At 46.5% G+C, this 12208-nt stretch overlaps 1 protein-coding gene across 1 annotated transcript in view; it reads right to left on the bottom strand.

The window, feature by feature from the left end:
• Nucleotides 1-3529, bottom strand: part of Trpm8 (transient receptor potential cation channel subfamily M member 8) — a 117957-nt gene extending 114428 nt beyond the window's left edge. Inside the window, exon 1 of the mRNA XM_008834505.2 lies at nt 3500-3529. The gene's annotated coding sequence lies outside the window, so the exon portion shown is untranslated. The remainder of the gene's footprint in view (nt 1-3499) is intronic.
• Nucleotides 3530-12208: the final 8679 nt, after the last annotated feature.

The following is a 12208-nucleotide window of genomic DNA, read 5'->3' as shown; positions in this document are numbered from 1 at the left end:
CTTCCCCTTCCCCAGCTAATTTCCCGCTTCGGCCCGTATAAGAATCCCCGAGGAAAATAAACTTTGGCAGCTTGATCAGTTCTTTGTCTTGCTGTCATTCTTTGTGTCTCTTGTCCCATCATTCCAGGTCCCTCGGAGTTCGAGTCTCCATCTCCTGCCCTGCTGGCCGGGGCATCTAACTATGTAATACCTACAGTACCAACTACATAATACCTACAGCTCCAATCATGTGATACCTACAACACCAACCATGCAATACTTACAACACCAACTGTGTAATACCGACAGCACACACAGTGTCCCTGTTTCCTACAACATCCTGATTGTAAGTTTGAGCTGTCTCACTGTAGTTAATACCAATGGGTGCATCTCAAATCCAGACCCACTAGGGAAGGAGGGATGTGGGGGGGGCAAGAGAAGAGAGAGAGGCCAGTTCTAGGATCTATTTAACTATATGAAACCTTGGCCTTTATATTTTCGTCCATATCTCAATTATTTTAATTTACATTCCTTACTTTCAAAGATTTCCAAGGTGCCAGGTACCCACCAGGGAGGTAATCTCAGTAAAAATTACAATCAAAATGGATTCTTAGGAGACCATCTACATTTTCTACAACCTCAAAATTGACCATGAAGATACTCTTTCCTTTCTCCAGGAGGAGGGTGGTGGTGTCTCCAAGCCAAAGACAGCAGCTCCCCAAAGTTCCCACCAAGGAACAGTAGTTTACACCACAGGCTCACTCAGCAAATGAACTAAGTTGAGACTCTGGAGCCCCCCAGCAGTGCTCCATGGGTCTGAACAGGCCTCAGATCTGTACCTGTATTAAGTTCACAGGTACTGCTGTTGCTCTCCGGACCACACTTACAGAACACTGGTCCACACCAGGATGCTTCAGGAAAGACCAGTGAGCTCCTGTTCTTAGACTGCAATAAAATGCTCTCAGAACTTCTCAGATCTTTCAAAAACTTGCCATGTGCTAGACAGATGACTTGATGGTTAAGAATGCAAACTGCTCTTACAGAAGACACAAGTTCAGTTCCCAGCACCTGCATCAGACAGCCCATAACCTCCTGTAACTCCAGCTCCAAGAGATCAGCTGCCTCTGGCCTTCATGGACACCTGAACTCATGGGCACACATGGGCACAGACTCACACAACAACATACACACATACACATAATTTAAAGTTTAGAATATATTAAAATACACCACATGCGATTGTCAGGTACTGAGGAGGCAGCCTCATGTACATTTTAGTTTGGTATTCTTCCACAGTCAGTTTGAACTATAAACAACGCAATTCATTCATTCTAGCATGTGAAACACGCACCCCACCAGCACAAGAACACTTCCAAATACCAGAAAGAAATAACTATGTCACATGCCTGTTGTGTTTCTGGCACTGCGCCCTGCTCTTCCTTATTTTCCCGGTAGCTGAAAGAGGAAAACAAAACACGGAGAACTTGATTCTTCCAAAGTCACAGAGCACAGCTGGTGAGTAGAAGATACAGGGTTCGAATCCAAGCAGACTGTCCTGAGGACCCAGCGTTCAAGCTTTACGCAGCTTTGTGCCACTTCAGCATCTCTTTGAGAAAGTAGAGACCACCATAATTGCATTACTAGATCATCAGTGTAAATAATTAGAAACCGTTTTGTTTGTGGCAAGAAAGGCTGGCCACCGTGCCTTTTAAAAAAAAAAAAAAACCTTCGTGTGTGTGTGTGTGTGTGTGTGTGTGTGTGTGTGTGTGTATGTGTACAGCATGCGTGTAGAAATCAGAGGACAACTTTCAGGAACTGATCTCTCTTTCTACCATGTGGGTCCTGGGGATCGAACTTAGGCCCTTAGGCCTGGAGGCAAGTCCATTTTCCCACTGAGCTATCCTTCCAGCCCCATTGTGGCTTTTATAATGAATGTTTATTGATAATTTTTATAATCTAGAAATTACCATTAATAGAATACTCTTGCATCTTTTGAACCAGATAAAAAATAATCTATGATAGTATTGTCTTAGTACAGCAATGGCATTTGGCGTCTTTTAAAAATTGCCTTATAGCTTGACTTTCACAGTGACCAAACCAGTCCTAATGCGTCATTTTTAAGGAAGACGTGTAGTTGTGCCCCTCTATGCTAAACACAAATGGAGAAAAAAAATGTTCTCTTAGCAAAGTCCTGAATGGGAGGAACTAGTGGTCTCTGATGTGAGGGCTCCAAAGGGCCTGCACCAAGCCCCAGTCATCTTCTCACTTCCTTCCCATCAATTATTTATCGTAATGGTAAGTGTGGCACTTGCAGAGCCTTCGAATACAAATGACGCCATATAGAGAACTCTCTCCACCCTCCTTCTAGCAAGAATACCACAGTGGTGCGTACACAGGGTTCAAGTTCTCCTCGGACTTCATCTTTCACTCCCACTGAGAAAGTCTGAGATTTGCTTTGCTGAGGGCATTCCTAGGTTTTCTAATTGCCACACATTTGAAATTTGAACAGATGGGTAAAAATAGGCAAAATGGCGAAATTCATGGAAGTCTTAACTTACTGGTCCTCTGGTGTCCTGCTCCAAAGAGCAGAGGCACAGGTGAGCACAGGCAACAGATGGTGCTATTTGCCAAGAAAGTTCTAGAACAAAGGGGCAGACAAGGGGCCCCTAAGAGGTCTAGAACCCTGCTTTCTTCACAGGAGTCAAAAATAGCACCAATTGGAATGCACGATAAGAAGAAACAATCTATTCCAAACTTTAGAGAATGGTCAAAATGGAGTCATGATCTTGAAAGGAAATTCTTCCCGCTCTGGGGAGATTTTGACTGCCTTACACTCCTGTTGCGGTAGGAACACGATATCAGCACAGATAAAATAGATCTTAAGGAGCAACCTTTGCTCTGTGATCTTACCACCAAAAACATCAGCACTGAACTTAAAGTTAAATAGATATGATATCTTTAATTATTCATCTTTCTTCTAAATAATACAAGTGATGCCCGTTCCAACCAGCGGAGAGATCCAGAGATCACAGTGAGTGAAAACAAGTCAAATCCACTTTCCTCCCTTTACTAGCAAAGATAATTTGTTATCTGAATACCTCTTCTCTTGAAGTTAATTTAATCATAGTTTTTATTTAAGAAAACTCAGTTTATTCTGATTCCCAATAGCTAGAACTCAGGACAAGTTTAAGCAGCTGCTGAGTTAGGAAGCTTGTGGATTCTTTAGAAAAGCTCTTTTGAGTAAATTTCTAGCTCTGTCAACCAGAAAAAGGAAAGTGTAATCACGTTTAAAAATCATTCCAAAAACGTCTAGCACAGATTCACACATTCCTAAACCAACCAAATGATAGATAGGTCATCCGTGAAGCACTTTGCCCTCATCTCTTGGAGGAATCTAAAACTGTTTCAAATCTCCACAGAAAACGATGCCCAGCCCAGAGGCACTAAACTCATCGCATCACTTATACAAGCCACAGACAGGGCAGCGCGACAGAGACGGAAGCAGAAGCTGAAGACATACCTTGGGAGCTGCTCTGTCCGCCAAGAGTCTCTCTCCCCAAAGAGCCTTCTTGTCTTTTCTCCCACTGGAGGAGGAAGAACTTTATAGCTGCAGCTAGCCTGGCCCCGCCTCCTCTGAGCATCTTTGAAGAAGAGGAATGAAAAAACCCACTGAAAGAAATTCCTTAGAGCCAGGACATGCAGGAGCAATTTTAGCAATTGAGTAAGGATCAGGGATGCTTAAGTGTTTTAAATGCTAAGAAGGTAATTATTAAATGCTAATAAGCTGATCATTTCCAGTTCCCACTCTTGACCTGCCCATAGTGTCACAGTATTAAATTATACTAAAATCTGATTTCTACAGTTAGTGGCACATTTTAAAAACCACGAATGAAATGAGAAATGCTCATTATGAAAAATAATGATGAGGTTAATTAATAGATTAAAAGTCTTGATTAAGATTAGGGAAAAAATCTTAAATGGAAGTGATTTAACCAATTGCTCTTTTGCAGACTTACAGACTTTCTCAACACCGTCATATATTCAGCCTCGGGCTGCCCAGGCAGGGCTTCAGTGTATCACAGAAGCTGGACTAGACCAGCTCTGCTAATTTACAGTTACTTCCATGTCCCCTTTACAGTCTGTCTGTGTGAAAACCCCACCAAGAAAGCCGTAAGAATGACCAGTGGACAGTTTCAGTACTAATGATGCACCACAAACATAATACCTTTGTTCTAACTGATGGTCCTCGAGCGCTGGCTATTATTCCTAGTTCGTACTTATACATGAAGTGTTGTCTCTGGACAAGTAGAAGAGGATAGTGTAATTTGAAGGGAGGCTGGGCAGATGGCCCAGTCAGTAAACTGCCTCACAAGCATGAAGACCTGACTTCAGTCTTCAACATCTACATAAAAGCCAGGTGCAGAGGTACACTTAGCAATCCCAGCACTGGAGAGGGAGAGACAGGAGGATCTTTAGGGATCGCTGTCTAACCAGTCTGACCAAATCAGTAAGAGACCCTGCCTACAGGGGAGAGACATTGAGGAAGACACCTAATGTCAACCTCTGGCTTCCATATGCACATACATACACATGCTCATGTACCTATAACACACATGTGTGTGCTCACATATGCATGCATACACACACACACACACACCAAGTCAATGGCATAGGAGGAGATACAAAGGTAAAGGGGTTCAATATTGGGCAGGTGAGTGTCTAGGAATACCATTGTGAAGACAGACATTTGAGCAAGGGCAGAAAGCAGGGCAGGAGCCCAGTGGGAATTCCCATAGAAGGTAACGTCAGGGGGAAAACTTCTCAACAAAGAAAGGCAAGAGATGCCTGCAGCTCAAACACCTCAAAGACAGACAGATAATGAGGGTGGAAGCCGTGGCCAAGGGCAATGGGGAGGAGGAAGGATATGGAAGCTGGAAATAATGGCTCCCTGTGTGAGTAAGGAGGTGTGTGAAAGGAGATCCTGCCAGAAACTGAAACAGGGAACCAAAGAAATCTCAGATCCTGGGACCACAACATCCTACCTCCCTACAATTTCCTTCCCTACCCTACGCCCTTACACCTGCACCTACAGGCACAGCCAGCAAACCCAGCCTTCTCTGACCTTAACCTGCAGCAGAGGCAGCAGGAATTTTCAGAAAGATAAAGGAATTAGAAAACAGAACTTAAAACTTGAATGGAAAAGCCAAACAAACTAGGAAGGACTAGGAACAAAGAGACGTATGCACTGAAATCTAACTGTGGGCTTCTGGGTGGAGAGAGACGCCGCATCTGCTAGAATGTCACAAGAGCCACTGAATATCCTGACTTGGAGCTGAGTTCACAAGGGTAGATTCAAAGCACGTGTTGCAAGTGATTGGAACATGTTACAACACAGTTGGTACAATTTCAACATGGGTTTTACAAATACTTAGAGGGGAAGAACCCTCAGGATAGGCTGAGGGGAACCCTAAGCGGGACTGGATGGTGTCAAGGCAATGAAGACTCAGAAGCTGGCCAGACTTAAAGCACCAGATAGGAGTCTCGGGTGCAATGTAATGAGTGACTCCCTGTCCGTCCTTAATGAGAGTAACAGAGGCACAGACATGGAGCATCAAAAGTAGGATGAGCTGGGGTGTTGACTCAAAGGGACAAGAGGATCTTGGGCAGCTGCTCTCCTTGAAGTATCTCAGTGCAAGGACTTGTATTCAAGGCTACAAATACCTCCCCTGAGATGCTGGGTTTAATCCCTGCTATTGTCTGACTTACAGTCCTCTAAATTCTTAAAATTGAAGGCCTGTTCCCCCTGCACCATCAAAGACTATTTGGAAGTATAGTGATTAGGGGGCAATGGTTGTGCTGGCAAAGTACTTGCTCTATAAACACGAAGACTCGAGTTTGGATTCCTAGCACCCACCCAAAATGCTGGACATGGCAGTGCTCATCTGTAACCCAGGGCTGCAAAGGAAGAGACCAGCAGATCCCTGGAGCTCACGAGACAGTCAGCCTCACTGAATCAGTGAGCTCCGGTTCAGTGAGGGACCATCTCCGAAAACAGAGTGTCAAGTGATGGAGGAAGACACCCAGTGTTGACTTTGGTCTCCACAAGCACGCAGGCTCATGTGCATACATGTACTCAGTCACATGAGCACAAGTATCCATCATACACACACACAACCCCCACCCCCAACACATAAAGAGGTGATTAGGGTAAAATGAGGCTATTAGGGTTGGGTCTTGATCTTTTTTTTTTTTCTTGAGATAGGGTCTCCGTGTAGCCCCAGCTGTCCTGGAACTCACTATGTAGACCAGGCTGGCCTTGAACTCACAGAGATCCGCCTGCCTCTGCCTCCTGAGTGCTGGGACTAAAGGCATGCACCACCACGCCTAGCTGGGTCTTGATCTTTTTAAGAAAAGAAGCTCTGGAGACTGGAGAGATGGCTCAGTGGTTAAGAGCACTGGCTGCTCTTGCAAAGGACACAGGTTCAGTTCCCAGAACCCACATGGTGGGTGATTCGACGCCCTCTTCTGACCTCTTCAGGCATTGCATGACACGAATGCACTTACATACATGCGGACAATACGCTCACACACATAAAATCAAAATAATCAAAAGAAAAGAGTTTGGGATGTAGACACACACACAGAGGAAGGACCTGTGAAGAGAAAGAAGATGGCTCTCTGCAAGCCGGAGGGAGACAGCTCAGTGGTACCTCCCAGAAACGCCTTGTCCTCGGACTGCCAACCTCCAGAAATGAGAGGGAAGAAGTGTCTGTGCCATCATAGATACCCAAGAGAGGCGAATCATTCTGACAGAAGCCGTAGCACCGGCCCCCACTGCCTCTTTAGCTCTGCCCAGGAAATCAGCTTCATCTGAGAGAGGAGAGAGAAGCATCAGGAGCAGCCAAGGGACCGGTCCTGCTGCGCACATGGTCACAGTGAAGCCAGGGTGGACTTTTCTCACTGACTGTCTGGTTCTTAAAGTCAAGTTCTTTCTTTATCTCATTCGTTTTTGTGCTTATTCCAATCTTTTATCAAAAACCAACAAAATATGATATGACCAGACCAAGTTCCATTCAAATATCATTAGCACATTCTGAAAGTCATCTGTGATGGAGCCTCACCATAACAGTCCTCAAGAGCCAGAAAGGGAGTGTTGGGGAGATGGCTCAGTCAGTAAAGCACTTACTTTACAGCACTAGGATTTCAGTTAAATCCCCAGAACTCACACAAAATCCAGGCACAGTGGCACGCACTTATAATTCCAGCACCAGAGAGGCAGAAACAAGCAGATCCCAGGGGCTCTCTGGCCAGTCAGCCTAACCTAATAAGCAAGTTCCAGGCCAGTAAGAGAATCTGTCTCAAACAAACAAGTTGGAATGACATGCAAGGTTGACCTCTGGCCTCCATATGCATGTGCGTACTCACACACGTGCCCCCCATGAACACACACGGACACACCCAAAAAAGAAAAATTTAAAAAACAAGAAGGGAAGTAAATTGAGTTATAAATACAGGCACGGTGGGCTGATTATGGGTGTGCTGCCTACGGGTTTGTCATTGTACCCAAAATCTGGCAAAATGCCCCAATTCATCTAATAAGGCAGAGATACTGTTTTTTTGTTTTAATGCTAAGTGGTTGCACTATCTTTTAAATGCCAGGAGGTGGTGGCAGTGAGCACAGCAAGTCCGGGAGAAGTATTCTATCCACCAGCATGTGCCAACCAGGCTTCACAGGTGAGCAATGATGTTGACATTGCTGGATGATCCGGCCGCTCCACTCACATGAGCACTGCCACTGGCATGCGTTCTGCAAAACTTGCTGACTCCAGCTCTCAGCTCTGCTTCCCTGATCTTTGTGCTATGAAAACACTTGTCAGAGCCAGATGAGTCAGAAGTGACTGGTAGTGCTGGTTGCACAGGACTCAACGCCACTGAGATGTGCACTGAAAATGTTCCAGTTGGAAAATACCACATGTTATGGTTTGAATCTTAAAGGATCATGCTCCTAACACATTCTCCAGCTGGTAGTGCTAGTTTGATGGTGCATAGTTCCCTAAGCTGTGGCTCTATCAGGAGGTGGGGCCCAGCTAAGTAGCTCACTAGGGGTGCTTTGAAGGCTATAGCTTAGCCCCTAATTCCAGCCACTCTTTGCTTCCCAGTCCACCAGATGCGAATAGTCGCTGCCACATGCCCTACCACTGCACACTAAGCCACTCTGCCGTGCCATGCCCGTTACGCTCTAGTGGACCACAATGCTCTGAAACCATGAGCCAAAATAAATCGTTCTTCCCATAAGTTGTTTTTGTCCAGTATCTTGTCACAGCAGGACAGAAATAACTGACATGTTGTGTATATTTTACTTCAATGAAAAACATTTAAAATATTGAGTATGGTGGTTTAAATGAGAATGTCCCCCACAGGCTCCAAGTATTCAGACATTTTTGTCCCCAGTTGGCGGTGCTGTTCTGGGAGGTCTTAGAAGGTGTGGCCATGCTGGAGGAAGCACATCACTGGGGGCGGCTTAGAGAGTTCTTAAGCCTTGCTGATCTCCAGTTGCTCTCTGCTTCCCGTGTCTGTTGGAAGATGTGACCATGCTTAGCTTCTGCTCCTGCTATGGTCACCTCACCATGCCTCCCGGCCATGATGGACTCCGATTCCTCTGGAACCCAAAGCCCAAATAAACTTTTATAAGCCACGGTGTTTTATCACAGCAACAGGAAAGTGACTGATACGGTGAGTGAAACTGGTTCTGGGTTTGCACCAGGCTCTGACACTTTGCTACGTCTGGTACCCCAGGCAAAGGCAGGAGGATGGAATCCTGCCCTCTTGTCTCAGGTACACCATGAAAGGACCAGCTTCGGTGATGTACCAATCCAATTAGACTCCTTCCTACCTGGGATGGAGAGATGGCTCAGGGGTTAATAGCTCAAACAGCTCTTGCAAAGGATCCAAGTTTGGTTCCCGGCACCCATGTCGGGAAGTTCATAACAACCTGTAACTCCACCTTCAGGACATCCAGCACCTCAGATCTCTGCAGTCACCTGTGCTAATGTGCACACACAACTGAAAATAAAATATTTTTTAAAAAGAGAATCCTTCCTATGCCTGATTTCCTTTGTTCTCTGAAATGGAATGTGTTTGGCTGACTGCAGGGAGAAGGGGACTTTCCTCCTGAGGCCCAGCTCCACTTCCAGTCCATCTGCCCTATCAACATTGACCTCTACTGTGTACCTAACGTGATATTTCGCAGGATGCCACCAGGAGCCCACTTACACCCACACACTGAAAATGAAGCCTTAGGACTCCGTGATGAACCTCCGAACCAGAATCCCTAGGGAGGGGTGGCCTGAGGAACATGATGATTCTCAAACTCAGCAAGGCTTGAGGACTGCAACTCCAAAGAGGCAGGTGCCATCAGAGGGGGAGTGTTGTCGCTCAACTGGAATGAGGCCAAAGCCCAGCATGCTGGGTGGGCAATTGTGTGGCCCTTGGGTAAGGAACACAGCTGGCAGGAGCTAGGCAATGGCAGAGGAGTGACTCTAAGTCTACCCTAACGCTCATCCTCTGGTATGGCAAGATAGGACAGAGGGAGCTAAAGTTGACACAGGCAAGTCCAACCAGAGCTTGAGTTGCTTCTGAACCACTGAGAACCATAGCCACAGGAGAGACTGCTTGGTCACCTGTGGGCCCAAAGAAGCCCTCTGAAGAGCAGTGAAAGGACTGTGAGCTTCCAGGACTAGGCAGCTTCAGTGCCAAGTGGGCTCCCATCCCTGAAAGATGAACAGTCAGAAGCCAGGACACCAGCAGGGAGGCCCAGCACTCACAGGGGCTCTCTTCCATCTCCCCAAACTGCTCCTCTCTAACCCCACAATTCTCACCCCCGATGGAGTCCAGCTCCCATGCCGCCCCCCCCCACACACACACACAGAGATGGTGCACAGCCCTACACAGCAGAGTCCTGCCCTCTCTGGATGAGTTTGTTATATGTAATGCTTAAAAAGACATAATCCTCAGGTCCAGTGATGGGGAAAGCCCTTTGATCACTGCATAGTCTCCCCCTTATGTGGAGGCCACATGATGGTCCATGCTCTTACCTCACTCTTTTAACCATATGTGTAAGGCTGCAGGCCCACTGAGACCTGGGTCTTACCCTTCCCAGAACAAAAGTCTTCTCCTGAGGTTTTGGCAAGGAGAGGGGCCTCAGGGACTAGTTGGGTGGGCCTATCACCTAAAGGCTGCTTCCTACTTCTAGAAGGGAAGGAAAAAGGAGGATAGAAGGGAGGGAGGGAAAGAGGGAAGAGGGAGGGAGGGAGGGAGGGAGGGAGGGAGGAAGAGTTTCTGCAGCCTAATCAGATGGAAGTAAGCATCTACCCACAAGTTAGAACTGTGGCTGTTTAAGGGCACCAGTTGTCCATTACACTAAGCCATGTCCAAGAGGCATGATACTCACCTGGCACAAACTGACTCCTGGGAAGAACAGATACAGCAATAAGCACTCCAATGGAGAGCTCAAGGTTCAATGAGAGACCCTGTCTCAAAATACAAGGTGAGGAGTGACATAAGACACCAGTGTCGTCTTCTGGCCTCCACATGCACAGGCGAGCACATCTGCACACAAACGTGCACATACATGCATATACCACACATATACACACAAATAGAAAATGAAATTTTAATAGACTTGCCAGAATGGCAGGTGTTGTGAAGCATAAAAGGGCCTATCCTCTTCATGTACCTGTAAATAAGCCTTTGTTTCTTTTCTTTTTCTTCTTTCTCTCCCCCATTTTTACTTCTTTCTTTCATCTATTTATTTTTGTCGTGTTGAAGACCAAACCTAGGGCCCTAAGCAAGTCCTCTACCACTGAACTATCTCCTCCAGCCCTTGTTTATTTTTGAGACAGGCTGTTATGATATAGCCCAGGCTAGCCTAGAACTCACAAACCTACTGCCTCTGCCCCGCAAATGCTGGAACGATAGGCATGCATCACCACTTTCACTTTGCTGAACTCTATTCTTCAGACTCATGGAGAGTTCCTGGATTTTGTGGCATGGGTAGGAGGCTATTTCCCCATAAGGTTCCCAAATCGCTTGACACTTGATAACCCAAAGAAATGTTGAGCCCCACACATTCTCCGTGATGCCACCCACAAGAGATCTGGGGAGGTGCGGGGATAAACAGGGGTGGGGAAATTCAGGCTGAGGCTGGCTGAAGGCCATCTGACCCCAGAACTCGAGCTAATGCTTGTTTCTTCAGCCCAGAAGAGACATGAGGCCTGAAGGTGCTGGCTAGCTCGGTTCCCCAGGGAATGCTGACTTTTAGGGCCTGGGAAGACTTGACTTCTGGAAAGCACCAGATGCAGCAGGGCCATTGTCCTCAGCAGAGATGGGCTTCTCTTCTCCAGGTGGGCTGCCCTTTCTCCGGTCCAGTCTCCTGACCGCCGTTCTCCTTAATGGTGGCCAAGTAGCTGGCAATGGTGCTGACCAGGATCCTGGGCCCTTGCTAGTCAAAGTATGTTCTGTAGAGCAGCAGCACTGGCTCCCTTAGAAAGAGCCTGTGGAATCCACAGAATCCACATGTAGTGAGATTCTCATGTGATCCATGCACACACAAGTGTGCAAAGCACAGCTGTTCATTGTCCCTCAGAAGAATTACTAAGAAGGCACAATGGAAGGCCGAGGGCTGAAGGGAAGTGCAGAAGGTGGGAGCCCGGACTCCATTTGTGTCAGCGTTGATCACCTGAGCGGCCTAAGAAATACCCTGCAGTGTTTTGCAAGGATGTGTGCCAAAGGCTGAGACTGAATCTTCAAGTCACAGCAGCTGGGGACTACCCATGCATTCCTCTGTGTGTGAGACTCTCACACTGCGAGATGAGGGAAAACAATCAGTATAACAGCAGAGATAAAGAGAGAAGTAACTAGAGATAGAGAGAGAACTATAGGAGGTGGAGGAAGGGAGAGGAGAGGAGAGAGAGAGAGAGAGAGAGAGAGAGAGAGAGAGAGAGAGAGAGAAAGAAAGAGAGAGAGAGAGAGAAACACAGAGAAAGGAGATCAAACAACAAGAGCCAAGAACGACAGATCAGTCCTTGGTGCTTGTCAGTACACATGAAAACACTGCTATTTTTTCTAGAGAGAGAGAGAGAGAGAGAGAGAGAGAGAGAGAGAGAAACACAGAGAAAGGAGATCAAACAAAAAGAGCCAAGAACGACAGATCAGTCCTTGGCGCTTGTCA

The sequence above is a fragment of the Nannospalax galili genome, unplaced genomic scaffold (assembly GCF_000622305.1).
Source record: "Nannospalax galili isolate Female #2095 unplaced genomic scaffold, S.galili_v1.0 scaffold771, whole genome shotgun sequence".
NCBI lineage: Eukaryota > Metazoa > Chordata > Mammalia > Rodentia > Spalacidae > Nannospalax > Nannospalax galili.
The sequence above is the reverse complement of the archived record's forward strand: the minus strand, read 5'-3'. Positions and strand labels throughout refer to the sequence as shown.